We start from the raw sequence: 17,159 nt of genomic DNA on the forward strand, positions 1-17,159 counted from the left end.
TGCTCACTGTGGTCCACCTCACCTTTATCTTGACTTACCATAATGCCTTGCCTCGGTTCTGATGCAACTCAACTAACCCTTCTTTGTCTTGAGTGGTAATCGCATTAAGTTGTTCCCTTGGGTTAGATTCCTTTTTACTCGACAGGCTACCTTGTGATCATTCAGATATCAATTTAGCGAGCTGACCTATCTAAGTTTTGAGTCCTTGGATTGACGCTTTTTGATTTTTAAGTGCTGTCTCGGTATTCTAGAAATGAGTTTCTGACACCGAGATGAATTTTGTTAGCATCTCCTCAAAGTTCGGTTTTTTCTCTTGTTGGTAGGGTGGTTGTTGGAAGCCTGGAGGTGGTGGTTCCTGATTCCCTTGGCCTCCCCATGAGAAATTTGGGTGGTTCCTCCAACTTGCATTGTAAGTATTACTATAAGGATTATTTTGAGATTGAGGATTATTACCCATGTAATTTAACTGTTCGTTCTCCATGTTGTGACCATAGGGTGGGAAATTCGAATTGCTTGATCCACCTCCGCTTACTTCGCACTGCATTACTGGGTGAACCTGTGAAGAACTAAGAAAACCATCAATTTTCTTATTCAAGAGTTCTACCTGATTAGAGAGCATGGTGACCGAATCGACGTTATAAACGCCGACTATTTTCGTTGGCTTTGTCCTCATGACTTGCCACTAATAATTATTCAGTGACATCTCTTCTATAAATTCATAAACATCTTCAGGTGTCTTATTATTGATGGTTCCACCAACGGCTACGTCAACCATTTGTCGAGTCAAAGGATTCAGGCCATTATGAAACGTTTGGAGCTGTAGCCAGAGTGGTAACCCATGGTGAGGGCATCTTCTCAAGAGGTCCTTGTATCTCTCCCATGCATTGTAGAGTGTTTCTAAATCCATCTACACAAAAGAAGAGATATCATTATGTAATTTAGTCGTTTTAGCCGGAGGAAAATATTTTAATAAAAACTTTTCAGTCATTTGTTCCCAAGTAGTGATTGACCCTCGTGGTAACGAATTCAAACACTATTTAGCTTTGTTTCTAAATGAAAAGGGAAACAACCAAAGGCGAATGGCGTCATCAGAAACGCCATTTATTTTAAAAGTGTCGCAAAATTCTAAGAAATTTTCCAAGTGAACGTTGGGATCTTCGTCCTGCAAACCACCAAACTGTACAACTTGCTGTATCATTTGAATTGTATTAGGTTTCAGTTCAAAAGTATCTGCAGCTACAGTAGGTCTAACTATGCTCGATTCTGTTCCTATTAAAAAATGTTTAGCATAATCATACATAGTGCGTGGAGCAGGATTCCAATTAACAGCAATCGCAGGAGGTAGTGGATTTTCTTGGTTTTCAATTATCTCCTCGGTTGTGGTTGAAGTATCGTCCTCTTACTCTTCCTCTATCTATCGTAAGCTTCGCCTTATTTCTCTTCGGTTTCTGCAAACTGTGCGATCGATCTCACTATCAAACAGTAATAGTCCTGACAGGTTTCTTCTAGTCATAAACTAGAAAAACCTATCAGAAGAAAATAAATGAAGAATTAGAAAATAAAATAAAATTTTAAATTGCAATAAAAGTAAAATGGCTAAAGTAATAAAAATCGAGTGTTCCTAATATCCTAGTTCCCCGGCAACGGCGCCAAAAACTTGATACGTGATATTTGTGATAGGTTTTAAATATTTATAATTAAGCGTTCTTGAAACAAACTATTATCAAGATGAAGGCAAGTGTACCTATCGAACAGTAGTATAACTTTAGCAAGACCGGGTTGTCGAACCCAAAGGAACCAAGAGTACTAGTAATTTCCTTCTTTTTATTATCTAGCCTAAAAATTAAGGGATTTGGTTATCTAAACTAATTACTAAACTAAGAGTGCATAGAGAGATGATTAGGAAAAAGCTTTGGGGAAAACTCGATTGATTAAGACAATACCAAAAGAAAAATCCACATATACTTCACTTGTTATTTGACTCTGAATCAGACGATTTATTCATTTGAATTGATCTGAAGAAATCCCTAAGTTATATTATTATCTCTCTCGAGACTAATAACGTCTAACCCTAGGTTGATTAATTGAAATCTCTTTCTAATTAACACCTAGTGTTGCATTAACTCGATCTATGGATCCCCTTATTATGTTTCACCCTAATTCGACAAAATCTTATCACCCTATCTCTAGGCGTGCAATCAACTCTGATTAATATAATAAATTTACTCTTAGACAGGATCTATTCCTCCTCTGGATAAGAACATTAACTTGAATCAATATCCTGGAATATTAAAACAAGAATTAAGAACACATAATTAAGAACAAGTCAAATATTTTTCATACAATTCAGATAATAATAACAAGATCCGTCTTAGGTTTCATTCCTCTTAGGTATTTAGGGGGTTTAGTTCATAATTATAGAAGAAAAAATCTCAAAAGAATAATGAATTTAAAACATAAAGAAAACCCAAAACCCCTGAATGGAAATTGAAGGGAGATCTTTAGTCTTGATGATGAATCCGGCTTCTGAAATGGACCAATCGGCTTCCCTTGAGTAATTCCTTGCCTCCTACTCCATGTCCCTCTCCTAAGTGCTTTCTTAGGTGTTTAAATAGGCTTTAGAATGCCTAAGAGCCCTCAAAATTGGCCTTTTTCGAATAGGGCTATACTTGGGCTTGGCAGGGACACGCCCGTGTGCGATTACTCCAGCCCGTTGTCAAGGTTGTTGAATAGGCACGAGCGTGTAGTCTACTCGTGTAAGTCATGCTTCGATCCTGCCAAACAGACACGACCGTGGGACACGTCCGTGTGAGGAAGCCCAGGCCATGTTGTTTTCCCATGTGGGTCCATTTTCTCTGTTTTCGGCCTGTTTCTCGCTCTTTTTACTCTCCTATGCTCACCTAAGTATAAAACATGAAATTAAAGAATTAGGAGCATCTAATTCACCAAATATAAGGAGAAACCATCCATAAATGTGCTAAGCATGGGATAAAAACATGTATAAATTACGGTTTATCAATAATTATTTATATGCAACTTATTAAGCTTTATGCTTACTCCCTCTCCTTTCCTTTTTCTTATGGTGCCGCCTATCTAGCTCAAGGATCAACGGAAGTCAGAGATATCGATCACACTATCAATCGAAGCATTCGATATAGTTTGATTCATATTTTTGAATATGGCATGTATAGGAAACTAGACTTGTGTTTTGTGTTGTTATTTACTCCAGCCCGTTGTCAAGGTTGTTGAATAGGCACGAGCGTGTAGTCTACTCGTGTAAGTCATGCTTCGATCCTGCCAAACAGACACGACCGTGGGACACGTCCGTGTGAGGAAGCCCAGGCCATGTTGTTTTCCCATGTGGGTCCATTTTCTCTATTTTCGGCCTGTTTCTCGCTCTTTTTACTCTCCTATGCTCACCTAAGTATAAAACATGAAATTAAAGAATTAGGAGCATCTAATTCACCAAATATAAGGAGAAACCATCCATAAATGTGCTAAGCATGGGATAAAAACATGTATAAATTACGGTTTATCAATAATTATTTATATGCAACTTATTAAGCTTTATGCTTACTCCCTCTCCTTTCCTTTTTCTTATGGTGCCGCCTATCTAGCTCAAGGATCAACGGAAGTCAGAGATATCGATCACACTATCAATCGAAGCATTCGATATAGTTTGATTCATATTTTTGAATATGGCATGTATAGGAAACTAGACTTGTGTTTTGTGTTGTTATTAATTTCGCCAAATGTGTTGGCTTGGGATAAATTCCTCATTTTGTATTAAGCCTCGAATGATGGCTAATATTATTTTGATATATGCAAATGGTTATATGTTCATGGATGAGTAAAATGCACAAATGAAATGTTGTCTATGGTGGCTGATTTTATTACATTAAATAGTCTTGTCTTGGTTTTGGTTGCTTTTGTGTAGGTTGTATAAGTAAGGGTGGCAAAGAGGCTTGGTAAATAGCCTGATTTTGTCCACATGGATAGACACATAAGTGTGTGTCTAGGCCGTGTGTGACATACAGCCAGCCCCATGGGCATGTTGTCCAGCCGTGTGTCCTCTGCACGTAAAAATTTTAAGTCAATATGCATGATAATAAACACACGAGTAAAGACACGGCCATATGCCTCAGCCGTGTGAAGGACACGGCCTAGCACACGGGCGTGTGCCTTGGCTGTGTGACATTTTGGGGTTGCTGACATCAGAAATAGAATGTCCAGGTTTTTGCACACGGGCTAGGACACGGGCGTGTCATGGCCGTGTGAAGGACACGGGCCAGGGACACGGGCGTGTGTCAGGCCATATGAAAACCCCTGTAGGTGTGCATTTAGATTAATTCCACACGAGTGGAGAACATGGGCGTGTCCCTGTATTGCTTAGGCCGTGTGAAACACATAAGCCATCAGCACGACCATGTCGAAATGGTCACACGGGCATGTTGCCCTTCCACACGGGCATATGCCCCTGTGTCAAGTGATATTTTTTTATAGTTGGCAAAAGAACCCGAGTTGGTTTCGAGTGATTTACGATGTGGGCCTCGAAGGCCCATATTAAGGATATGTTGATAAGTTTGAGAAAGTTTTAAATTTGTCCAAATCTTGGAGACTCGAAAATGGTTGTAAGCACGAGTTTAAGTGAGGTAACGCCTCGTATTCTGTCATGGTGTGGGATATAGGTATGGGGTGTTACATTACATACCATTACGAAAGCTACTTATTCAATGTTCATCCAATAACCTAGTTAGAAGTGTGTTACTCTCATAGGATATCCTTAATCACTTTGGGATAAATTCGTTCTCCTAATATGATTCTATTTATCTCAGGGTAACCATTACATCTTCCTTTATGAAAATTCAATTACTATCAAATAGTAAGAAAATTAGTTACCGCAAAGACAAACGACTCATGGCCATATTTACTTTTCATCTATCATATACCTATTAGTTGGGCTATGAATTCCACTATTTTGAATGATGCTACTTACTACAGAAGATATTCAATGAACCAAACTTCAATTCCTTATCTATTTGAACTCAAGATTTTACTTACATCAAACTTTATGAGTCACCCATACATAGACTATCATCCACTCAAGTTACGATATGCCATACTATGAACGTCACAAGTAAATAAATCCATAAACGGATCTAGGTCTATTCTACTTAGGTCCTATCCGATGTACTCTCAGTCTAGTCAATCATATCTATGTCTCTATCTTTTAGGAGTCATCCGCTCCAATGCTCAAGAAAAAAAATCTCCCCAATTGGACTTGATAGATGACACATTAGTCTTTTAATCGGTTTGCTAATTCCTTATTAGACTAAGGACATGTTTAGGTTCATCTACTTATATAACCTATCTTTTCATATTACAATCTGATAATGTAATATTGCTTAGTATTAGTTAAACATTAGATAACTAGTGAGCCCATTTTTGCTTCCATTTTGATTTACGTGCAAAAAACATCGAGGACAATATCCAAAAGGTATTAATGTAATTAATGGATATTTTTATTATACTAGTTTGTTCAAAAAATACAAGTATACAAAATAAATATACTACACTTAGGGCACTAGATCCAACATGAGTATCTTTTAATTTCGTCATACCGCTTTAATTCCATTATCTTTACAATCCATAATTCATACCTTGTCAATGATGAGATGTGATTCATCTAGCTTAATTGAACTATTTTCCTCTTGATCACTATTTGCATACTACGTATTAGAAACAACGTGTTAAGCTTCACAAAAGCTTAGTACTCATATGAATCATAACTTTAATCAACATTATAAATTAAATTAATATCACCAGCTCTTTATTTAAGTTGCCTTAATTTAATTAATGCACTAAAATATGTCAATTTACCGTTAGTATAACACATTTAGAAATAATAATGCTTTCACTACTTATTCTACTTACCACTTATCTTTCTTTAACACTTATTTCATTACTTTCATATCTTTCTTTCTCAAGACTCTTTAGTCACTTACCATTTATCTTTCTCTTGAGTTAATAACTCATAGTAGACTTGATTGAACAAGTAGGATATGTGAAAATAACATTGAAATGCTTCGAAGAGCGACTGTCGCTTAGTTGCACTGAAGTGCCACTATTACTATGTGCACTGAAAATTTTCTAATGGCATGTCATCTATATCCAACATTTCAAATCTTACCTACTTGAGCATTTATATTTTCATTTTTCATCACTGCACTTATCAATTAATAGCATATAAAAAAATTTATTTTTTACAATTTAGTCTTTATTTTCATGAAAACCAATATTCATTAAACTATCACTTTAATATCACTTAGAATTAAATTCAAGTATTTTATTTCACCTTTCTAATTTTTATACTCTTTGCAAATTAATCTTTTTTACATCAATTTCACCACACTTAAATTTACAATATTTCTAATTTATTCCTTGCCAACCTATAATTCAATAACCCTTATAAATCCACTTCAAGATCACTTTGAATATATAACACTTCATTTAAGTCCACTAACAAATTATTTTTTAACCTTTCTCTAACTTCACTTAGCTTTTATCACTTTCATATTCAGTATCAAGTTCACTTAGCCACTAAATTTTCACTTATAATATACATATGATTACTTATTATATTCATATATTATCACTTATGTTTACACTTATTCATTTTTAAAGTCACTTTCTATACCTCATTTCACTAATTTCATCACTTTTTAATTAATTCAATTGACATATATTACTCAACCCTTTTAATATTTTTCCCATTTGAATATAAATTTTCAAATCTTATACAGTTTAATACTTATTCATGGAATTTACGCTTATAGTAACTTAATATCACTTATTTACTATTTATCACTTAATCATGATTTAATATCACTTACTATCTCACTTTACTAAATTCATTTAATTACTAATTAAATAAATTTTCCCATAGTAATTTCTAACTCAAGAATTTACAACTCTCTCTCTACATTTTCAAATATTATCCAATTTAGTCTCACTTTCTAATATGTCTTGTACATATCATAATTATTTTCACTTTCACTGATCATATCACATACATGTCATTTTACTCAGTTTAAATCTTATAATGTTTCTAAATATTATTTCTCTTCATCAATTTCACTTTAATATTATTTTAATTTATTTTTCATTCTCTACACTTAATTTACAACATGTTTCAATTTAATCCTTTGACAAATAAATAGAGTTCATATAAGTTCTTACCTTTCTTTTGCTAGATTTCTCTTTTTAGGAAGACATTTCCTGGCCGCTTTTAGATCCACCATTTATTTAGAGAAAAATGAGTTGATATTGAAAATTAATGGTGAACTAAATCCGTCAAATGTAGCTATTAGTCAAACAAGGAAAGTAGGAGGAAATTAAGGAAGCATTGCAAAAACTTATCCATTTTTTACGTTCCCAAATTAAGGGAAATATTTCCTTTTATGAAAAAAATAGAAAGAATAAATAGGTTCAAGGAAAGGGAACAAACGAGCAAGGGCGGAATGGCACAATGGGCGGGCGGAATGGCACGATGGGCGGTGGACCAATATTGATAGAATAATAAAATCATCCATGAGTGAACTGACAATACTGCTGGATAAATCTAGCAGTAGAAATTAAAATTTATGAATTGTTGCATGATATTTGTAAATTACTATATACTTAACTAACCACATAGTTTAGATTTTATTTGATGTAGGTTTATCCTTAGATCGAAACATCCTTAAGATCGATTTTTGGGCCGAAACAGAGTTGTCATCACGTCGTAGCAAACAGTCCTTAAGAATCTCCAAACTAGTGGATGTGTTGTGAAACAGAACCCTTGTGTCACGACATCGGTATCCTACTAGAGATGTCGTGACATCACTACAATTTTGTATAGGTTTGATTTTAAAGAAGATCATAAGATACCAAACTTACTAAGAAGACATTTCCTGGCCACTTCTAGATCTACCATTTATTTAGAGAAAAATGAGTTGACAATGAAAATTAGTGGTGACACTAAAACCTTCAAATGTGGCTATCAGTCGAACGAGGAAAGTAAAAGGAAATTAGGGGAGCATTGCAAAAACTTATCTATTTCTGGCATTCCCAAATCAAGGGAAATGTTCCCTTTTATGAAAAAAAGAAAGAATAAATAGATTTAAGGAATGGCACAAACGAGCAAGGGCAGAATGGCACGACGGACGATGGACCAATATTGATAAAATAAAATAAAAACCGTCCACAAGTGAACTGATAATACTGCTAGATAAATTTGGCAATATAACTTAAAATTTTTGAATTGTTGCATGATATTTATAAATTACTGTATACTTAATTAACCACATAGTTTAAATTTTATTTGATGTAGGTTTATCCTTAGATCAAAACATATTTAAGATGGAGTTTTGGGTCGAAACAAAGTTGCTGTCGTCACATCACAACAGCAAGTTGCGATGTAGCAGGCAAGCCCCGAGAATCTCCAAACTAGTGGATGTGTCGTGACACCAAAACCCTTGTTTCGCGACATCGGTATCCTACTAGAGATGTCGCGACATCACTGCAATTTTCTGTAGGGTTGACCCGACCTATTGCACAACTCGACGGCTTAAACACTAATTTTACCTAACTTTCAAACTTTTAAAACCCTATTTTACAACTCAAGCTTTTATTTACTCTTAATTAAAACACTCCTTAAAACCTTACCCCTCAAACTATCTCAAATCTATCACATCCCTAAACCCTAAACCCCTAATTTCCCAAATTTCCTTCCACAAACTTGGTGTAACAAAGAATGGGGACATCACAGGTGAACAAGAAATTCAAACGAACTTCAACTATACAAGCAAGGTTAAGGGTTCCAAAACTCAAACTTTTTACTATTCCATTGAATTATTTATTTAGTAATTCGTTAGGATAGAAACATTATGCCTCCTAGAAAAGTTAGGCGAACAATGGAAACAGAGCCATCGATGGTTCAAAATCCCTCTACTTTTCTGAAAATGAAAGTTGAAAAGAATTTTAATGAACTTTAAGGAAAACATTTATTTAAGAGAAGGGATTTGATACATCTATAATTTTATGTAAACAAATATGGACTTTGGTCAAAAATCATCGATGGGAGCATTTTTGGAAGGATAATGTCATGCTCCTTGTTGTTCAAAAATTCTACCCACTTTTATGAGCTACGAGTCTAGAAATATCGAAGGACATATATGGGATACAGTACTTGTGTGAGGGAAAGAGGTGAGAATAACCCCTCAAATAATTTGTGAATTTTATAATGCTCTATATTATGAAAATGATTTCTTCGATGAAACTAACTTAGAATATTTTAGAGACATATATATGGATAGTATTATAAAGTTTTTAACTGAAGGAAGGGATGAATGGAAGTATTGAGCAAGTACTAATATCCCAATATCTTTTCATCAAGCTATTATGTTCCCTGAGGCTAAGATGTGGATTTAGTTTATTTGCACACGAATTGTACCTGCTTTAAATATTTCTAATGTTTTAGAGCAGTTTTTCTCTATGCTATTTTGCAGAAAAACCAGGTGTGTGTTGGCAAGTGGATCCACCAAAACATGGGAAGATACATTAGTAGCCAGAAGGTGGGAGTGTTCTTTCCTCATCTAGTGACGGCTTTATGCAAAAAGGTAGGTGTACCTATGACATTAATTGAATAGTTGTTGAAACCATCACGAAGCATTATCGAAGATACCTTATTCTAGCAATACATCGAGCTACGGGCCAAACAGATCAAAGATGGGAATAAGCAACAGCAAGAAATGACAGCTACACCACCTCATCACAAAGGTTGGCATGAGCTCAACCAGACATTGGTGAGAACAGTCATCCAAAGTTAGATTGGATGATTCAGTGGATGCATGAGTCAGGACCAAATTTTTAAGATTTTGCTTGGCAAAATAACACACGAGTCGCCAATTATACAACTAATATGTTTGGTCTAGAAAATATGGAACAAGATAAAGAAGCACAGAAAAGTGAAGAAGAAGAAGAAGAAGAGAATGATGAGGATGATAAGATGGACGATGAGAAGGATAATTGAACAAATTTTTTTTAAAAAATACTTGTATTAATTTTTGGGTGATTGTAATTTAAACTTTGTAGGAGTAGGATTAATAAGTAGATTTTCTTTTAGTTTTGTTGCATTTTATTTAATTTTTCTATGTAGGAACCCAACACGAAGGAGACACAAACAAATTCGAACTTTCAACAATTAAAGTAGGAAACATCCACCAATAGGAGTTCAAGCAATCACAACCATTTGGGTAACTTTTCTCATTATCTTTTGATGGGCTACACATTGAGGACAATGTGTCAACTAAAGTGTAGGGGGTAATATAGAAAATTTGCTTCACATTTTTACATTTTCTTTGATTTTTCTTGTCATTTGGTTTGCTTGAGCTTGTAGAAATACAAATGATTGGTTAGGATCATTTACATAGGTTGCTTGTGTTTATGAATAAGTTTTGCATGATGATAGGTGATTTTAAATTTTTTATTATTAAATTACTAAAGTTCTGTGATATAAAAAATACAAGGAAACGTGCATACTAGTATTAATGAGAAATGGTTGAATTTGTGTTTGTTTGGTTGATTAAATTTATGCATGTCAAACTATTTAGGGATGACCTGAGGCATTGTTTGGAACACATCCAGAGCCAAAAGGCTGTCCTATTTATATTTCTCCTTTAGTACCAATTTTAAGCCTATTAACATTTCTTGATGAACCTCGTTAGAAACCTCAAGCCTAATAACATTAATTTGTATTTGCCCTTTTTCTTTGGTCCTGCATTGTATGATTATAAACGTCTGGTCATACGTATTGAGGGTTAAGTAGATACATTAAGGTGGAGTTTGTAATAAAAAGAAATGTAACAGTCTGGTTTTAGCTAAATCGAAACAGTGGTTTCAGAACCAAAAATCCAAAGTCGTAGAATTATTTTAATATTATTTTTGGTTTTTACAGCATGTTAATTGATATGTGTGAAAATTTCGTAATTTCATTTTACCGTTTGTATGCTTAATTTGATAAAAAGGACTTAATCACGTAAAATGTAATAGTGGCATTCTATTTGTTAAAGTACTAATTTGCTGTGGTTTATTAATCGTTAAGTCCTTAAAATGAAATTAGGCCACTATTCAAGTTAATGGACGGTAATGGCATGCATTATATGGTTTTATAATTAAATTATAAAGCTTAATTTGGTAAATGATTAATAAATGTTAATAAAATAAAACATAAAGTAAAAAAAATGCACGTTCATCTTATTTTTGGCCGAAACTCAAAGGAAAAGAAAACATTTGAAGGCTTTAAGGTTTTGCACACTTGGGAGCTTGATTTAGGTATGTTTTGAGCTTGGTTTTTGATGATTTTTACGTTTTTGAGATCGTTGATTCGAATACTAGCTAGCCCATGCTTGAATTTTTGAATTTGTTGATGTATTCATGATTTTCCATTGATGATAGCTTGATGTTTTTGTTGTTTGATGATGAAAAATAAATATTTTTTTGATAGATTATTATGTTTAATTAAGTGATTTTTGATAAAAAAACTTATTTAGGATTAAATTGTGAAATAAATGAAATTAATGGTGCTAGGGACCTAAGGAATATTCAGCCAAACATGCCCATTTATGTGTTTTTGGATAAAACTAAATGAATATACAATTAAATAATTTAAATTTGTAGTAATTTAGATCAAGAAATGAAGAAATCAGATTTGTATCGTGGAAGTCGAAAGTTGTTGAATAGTCGTTTCGGTCCGTTCGTTTTCGTACGAGATAAGTTCATAAGTAAATAAATGTTATTAAATCCAAATGTATATATATTATATGTGCCAAATGGAATTGTAATTAAATATATATGTGCTGAACTGAATTGAGCATGGGAAGATCTGTTCCGAGCTTGAATTGATTGAATTACGACGTTCGAAAGCCCCGTGCAAACCATAGGAATAGTATAGGCTACGTATATCATGACATTAGGACTTCTGAGGTGTGATTTCGTGTAAGACCATGTCTAGGACATTGGCATCGATATGAGATTACGTGTAAGACCATGTCTGGGACATTGGCATCATATATGATTCGTGTAAGACCCTGTATGGGACAGAGGCATCGATATGTGAAAACATGTAAGATCATATCCGAGATATGGCATTGTACGAGCTTATATGATTTCCGTGTATCCTTTATGGTTCTAAATGGTTCAACGAGAAATGTCGAGTCGAGATCGAATGTGAAATTGAACTAAATGATTCAGGTACGTGTGAAGTTTATATCTTCATGAAAGATTAAGGTAAGTATAGTACTTAATGTGGTAATATGAATTTTACATGATAAAAAGTGATTATATATGTATGTGACATTGGTTATATTCGGCCAACAAGAATTAATATGTAAATGTTCTTTTGATGATTTATTTGCTTATGGCTTGCTAAGCTTTTCAAGCTTAATTTGTGTGTTTACTTGATGTTTTATAGATTTTGGAAGCTAGCTACGAGCTCGAGGATCGTCTTGGAACATCGTCACACTATCGATCGTTATTTCGATACTTTGAAAGCTTGAATTTATGGCATATGGCATGTATAGGCTAGTTTTTAATATAATTGGTTTTGAAAATTGTGTACATATATAGCCATACGAAAATGGCTCGAACATGATGTTAATGCTTGCGTGTAATCGGTCATGTCTTAAGCTTATTTTAGAAGTATATTTTATGGTAATTATGTTTGTGATGTTAGTTATATGATTCGACAATGAGAAATGGTAAGTATGATGTATAATCGGTTCAATAGTTAGCTCATTTTGGAAGTATGAAAAGTGGTATAATTTGGCTCGGTAATAAGGTAAAATGATGAAATATATATACATTTGATTGTGTATTGGTTATGTTGATTTGGTTTGTAATAGCAAAATATACACATATATTATACTTGAATGGTTGGGTTTTTAGGGACGGTTCATGATGGAAAATGATGATTATATTTTGAGTATGTTTGATGGACATTTGAATAGCTATAAGTGACATAGTAGTTCTGATATTATAATTTTGAGATAGTATGTTAAGCTTAAGATTGAAAGATGGAAATGGTATGAATTTTTGAATGTTGTATTGATGACCGAATAAGTGGTCGTTTGAATGGCGGGCATATGAGGTTTAAATATGATAATTTGTGTGTGAAATAGGTATGCTTGAATCGTCACTTGTGCTTAATTGATAAATATTACTATGAAGAAATGGGTAAAAATTTTATCGGTTAATTTGCTAGCCGAATAGATGATGAGATGAATGGCTAAGCATATGCAATTTGGATATGTTTTGAGCATGTGAATTGGGTGTAATATGATTTGCCTATTTGTGACCTAATATGGTTAATAATATTAATATGTTTAAATTTTAAAGTATGAATTGCTTATGTATTATAAGTAGTAAATCATGTTTAGTTTCTAATTGGTTAAGTGGTTCATATGTGCGAATGTGATTTATATTATTGAGTTGTTGGTTACTATTCGAGTTTTAAAAATTTCATGATTAAGTTAATATAATTTTGTGCATGATTTAAATTGAAAGATTGTTTTGAGCTGTGTTTTGGTCGGTAATGCCTTGCAACCCTAATTCGGCGACGGATACAGGTTAGGGGTGTTACATTTGATTGGTATCAGAGCTACAGTTAGTCGGTTTTAGGACTAACGTAGCGCGTGTGAGTCTAGCTATACATGCGATATTTGTAAACTATGATAGTGTGATGATTCCTGACAATTAAAATGTATTTTTTGTATAGTAAATAGATCCCGATCAAGCCATAGCTGATGACGTGGAAAGTAATGCACCTGCTCCCGCTCAAGGGGCAGTGCAATCTAATTCTAGACTTGTTCCGAGTAGCCACGAGGGAGAGGCTAAACAAGCCTTCTTCGAAATGATGAATGCGTGGTTCACTTAGTATATTAAAACTAATCCGGCTACTCCACAACCTCTAACCCCTTCTAATCCTCCACAAGTTCCTGTCATGCCACAAGCTGTGAATCCGATTAAATAAAGTAAGCCTCCGGTTGATAAAATTAGAAAATATGGGGCTGAAGAGTTTCGTGCTACTACTGATGATGATGTTGAGAGAGTTGAGTTCTGGCTCAAGGATACGATACGAGTGTTTGATCAAATGTCATATACTCTTGAAGAATGTCTTAAATGTACTATTTCACGTCTGAGAGATATGATGTATCATTGGTAAAAAACGTTGATATCTATGGTTCCGAAAGAATGAGTCACTTGAGAGTTCTTTCAGACTGAGTTTAGAAAGAAGTACATCAGTCAGAGATTCATAGATTAGAAACGCAAAGAGTTTATTGAGCTGAAATAGGCTGTATGTCTATTACAGAATACGAATGAAAACTTGTAAGATTAAGTCAATATGCATGAGAATGTGTTTCGACTGAAGCTGTAATACGTAAAAGATTTGAAGACGGTTTGAATGAAGACATTAAGCTATTAGACGAGATTCTAGAAATAAAAGAGTTTGTGATGCTCGTCGAGCGAGCCTGCAAAGCTGAAGAACTCAGGAAAGAAAAAAGAAAAGCTGATTTTGAAGCTAGAGATTCGCAAAAAAGATCATCGTGTAAGGAATTTCAGTCGGCATCCAAGAAGTTTCGAGATGAATTTAGCCGTTCAAAGGCTACTACGGGTTATTCTAGACGTGATCGAAACAAACCACCTATGAGTTCAAAAGCTACGTCGGTAGCTAGTGTTGGTAGCATCACGCCTAACCGACCTGAGTGCAGACATTGTGGTAAATAACATCTCGGTGACTGTAGATTGAATGATCGGGCCTGTTTCAAGTGTGGATTATTGGATCACTTCATTCGTGAATGCCCTGAGTTGGTTGAGCAAGAGACGGTGCAGAATACGAGGCCGAGTAACACAGCAGTATGAGGTAGACTACCCAGAAACACAGGTAATGTGAGTAGTAGCCAAAGGGGAACTAAAGACACTGCTGTTAGATCTGAGGCCCGTGTACCTGCCACAGCTTATGCTATTCACGCTTGGGAAGAAGCTTCGTCTCCAGATGTTATTACTGGTACTTTCACTCCCTATGATACTACTGTAATTGCATTGATAGATCTAGGATCGACTCAATCTTATGTATCTGAAACTTTAGTATCCAGTAAGACTTTACTTGTAGAGTCTACTAAATTTGTGATTAGAGTATCAAACCCTTAGGCCAATGTGTTTTGGTTGATAAAGTATGCAAGAATTTTCCGTTGATGATTCGAGATTTTTGGTTTCCAGTCGATCTGATGTTGTTGCCATTCGACGAATTTGATATAATTCTGGGTATGGATTGGTTAACATTGCATGATGCTATTGTAAACTACAAATGAAAGGTGATAGATTTGAGATGCCAGAATAATGAGATTATCCGGATTGAATCAGATGATTTGAATGGTTTACCGGTAGTGATTTATTTGATGTTAGCTCAAAAATATATGAGAAAGGGTTATGAAGTTTACTTTTCCATGTGCTCGACTCTAAAGTGACCGAAAAGAAGATTGAATCAGTACTAATTGTGTGCGAATATTCGGATGTGTTTCCTGAAGAGTTACCAGGCTTGCTGCCGATTCGAGAGATAGAGTTTGGTATTGATTTAGTGCCGGGAATAACTCCGATATCAATAGCTCCGTACAGAATGACACTGACCAAATTAAAAGAGTAGAAAGCTCAATTGCAAGAGTTGATAGATAGAGGTTTTTCATAACCTAGTTTTTCTCCCTGGGGTGCACCGATTTTGTTTATGAAAAAGAAAGACGGAACTATGAGAATGTGCATCGATTATCGATAGCTCAATAAAGTAATTATCAAGAATAAATATCCTCTGCCACAAATAGACGATTTGTTTGATCAGTTGAAAGGGGATACAGTGTTTTCAAAGATAGATTTGAGATCAAGTTACTATCAATTGCAAGTTAAAGACTCTGATGTGCCAAAAACTATGTTTCAAACGAGGTACAGACATTATGAGTTTTTAGTTATGCCTTTCGGATTAACGAACGCACCTACTATTTTTATGGACCTAATGAATCAGATCTTCAGACCGTATTTGGATCGATTTATTATTGTGTTTATTGATAACATCTTGATTTATTCCTGTGATGAATCCGAGCATGCCGAACATCTGAGAGAAGTGTTATAGACTTTGCGAGATAAGAAGCTATTTGCAAAGTTTAGTAAATGTGAATTTTGGTTACGCGAAGTCAATTTTCTGGGGCATATTGTGTCAGCATCAGGTATTCGAGTAGATCCAAAAAAGATTTCGACAATATTGGATTGGAAGCCTCCAAGAAATGTATCCAAAGTCCGAAGTTTTCTGGGATTCGTCAGTTATTACAGACAATTCGTAAAAGGTTTCTCAATGATTGCAACTCCGTTGACGAGACTACTTCAGAAAAACATTAAGCTCGAGTGGTCGGAAAAGTGAAAGAAAAGTTTTAATCAGCTGAAAGCTTTATTGACCGAAGCTCCAGTGTTAGTTCAGCCAGAATCGGGTAAAGAATTCATAATCTATAGTGATGCATCGCTGAATGGTTTGGGTTATGCTTTGATGCAGGAAGGCAAAGTCATAGCTTATGCATCGAGACAATTAAAGCTGCATGAAAAGAATTACCAGATACACGATTTGGAATTAGCAGCTATCGTGTTCGCGTTGAAATTTGGTGCCACTATCTGTTTGGTGAGAAATGTCATGTTTATTCTGATCACAAGAGCTTGAAATATTTGATGACACAAAAAGATCTGAATCTACAATAACGAAGATTGTTAAGGTTATTAAAAGACTATGAGTTAGTGATTGACTATCATCCGGGAAAAGCAAATGTTGTTGCTGATGTTGTAAGCTGGAAATCTTTATATGCTCTACATATGATGAATACTCAATTGGCTCTATCTGATGACGGCTCGATTGTAGCTAAGTTGAAAGCGAGACCATTATTTATAAGCAAATTTGTGAAGCTTAGAAAGTTGATAATGAATTGTTAGCAAATCGGGCTCAATGTGATTTGAATTTTAATTCAGAGTTTTGAGTCGATGTTGATGATTGTTTAAGATTCAGAAACCGAATTTGTTCCAATAAATTTAGA

The 17,159-nt window shown here is 34.6% G+C and overlaps 1 non-coding gene across 1 annotated transcript; it reads left to right on the forward strand.

Moving 5' to 3' along the window:
* Nucleotides 1-833: 833 nt before the first annotated feature.
* Nucleotides 834-939, forward strand: LOC121209168 (small nucleolar RNA R71). The gene has a single exon (XR_005904285.1). It is a non-coding gene; the product is annotated as a small nucleolar RNA R71 (small nucleolar RNA).
* Nucleotides 940-17,159: the final 16,220 nt, after the last annotated feature.

Source organism: Gossypium hirsutum, chromosome A10, assembly GCF_007990345.1.
Source record: "Gossypium hirsutum isolate 1008001.06 chromosome A10, Gossypium_hirsutum_v2.1, whole genome shotgun sequence".
In the NCBI taxonomy this organism is placed as follows: domain Eukaryota; kingdom Viridiplantae; phylum Streptophyta; class Magnoliopsida; order Malvales; family Malvaceae; genus Gossypium; species Gossypium hirsutum.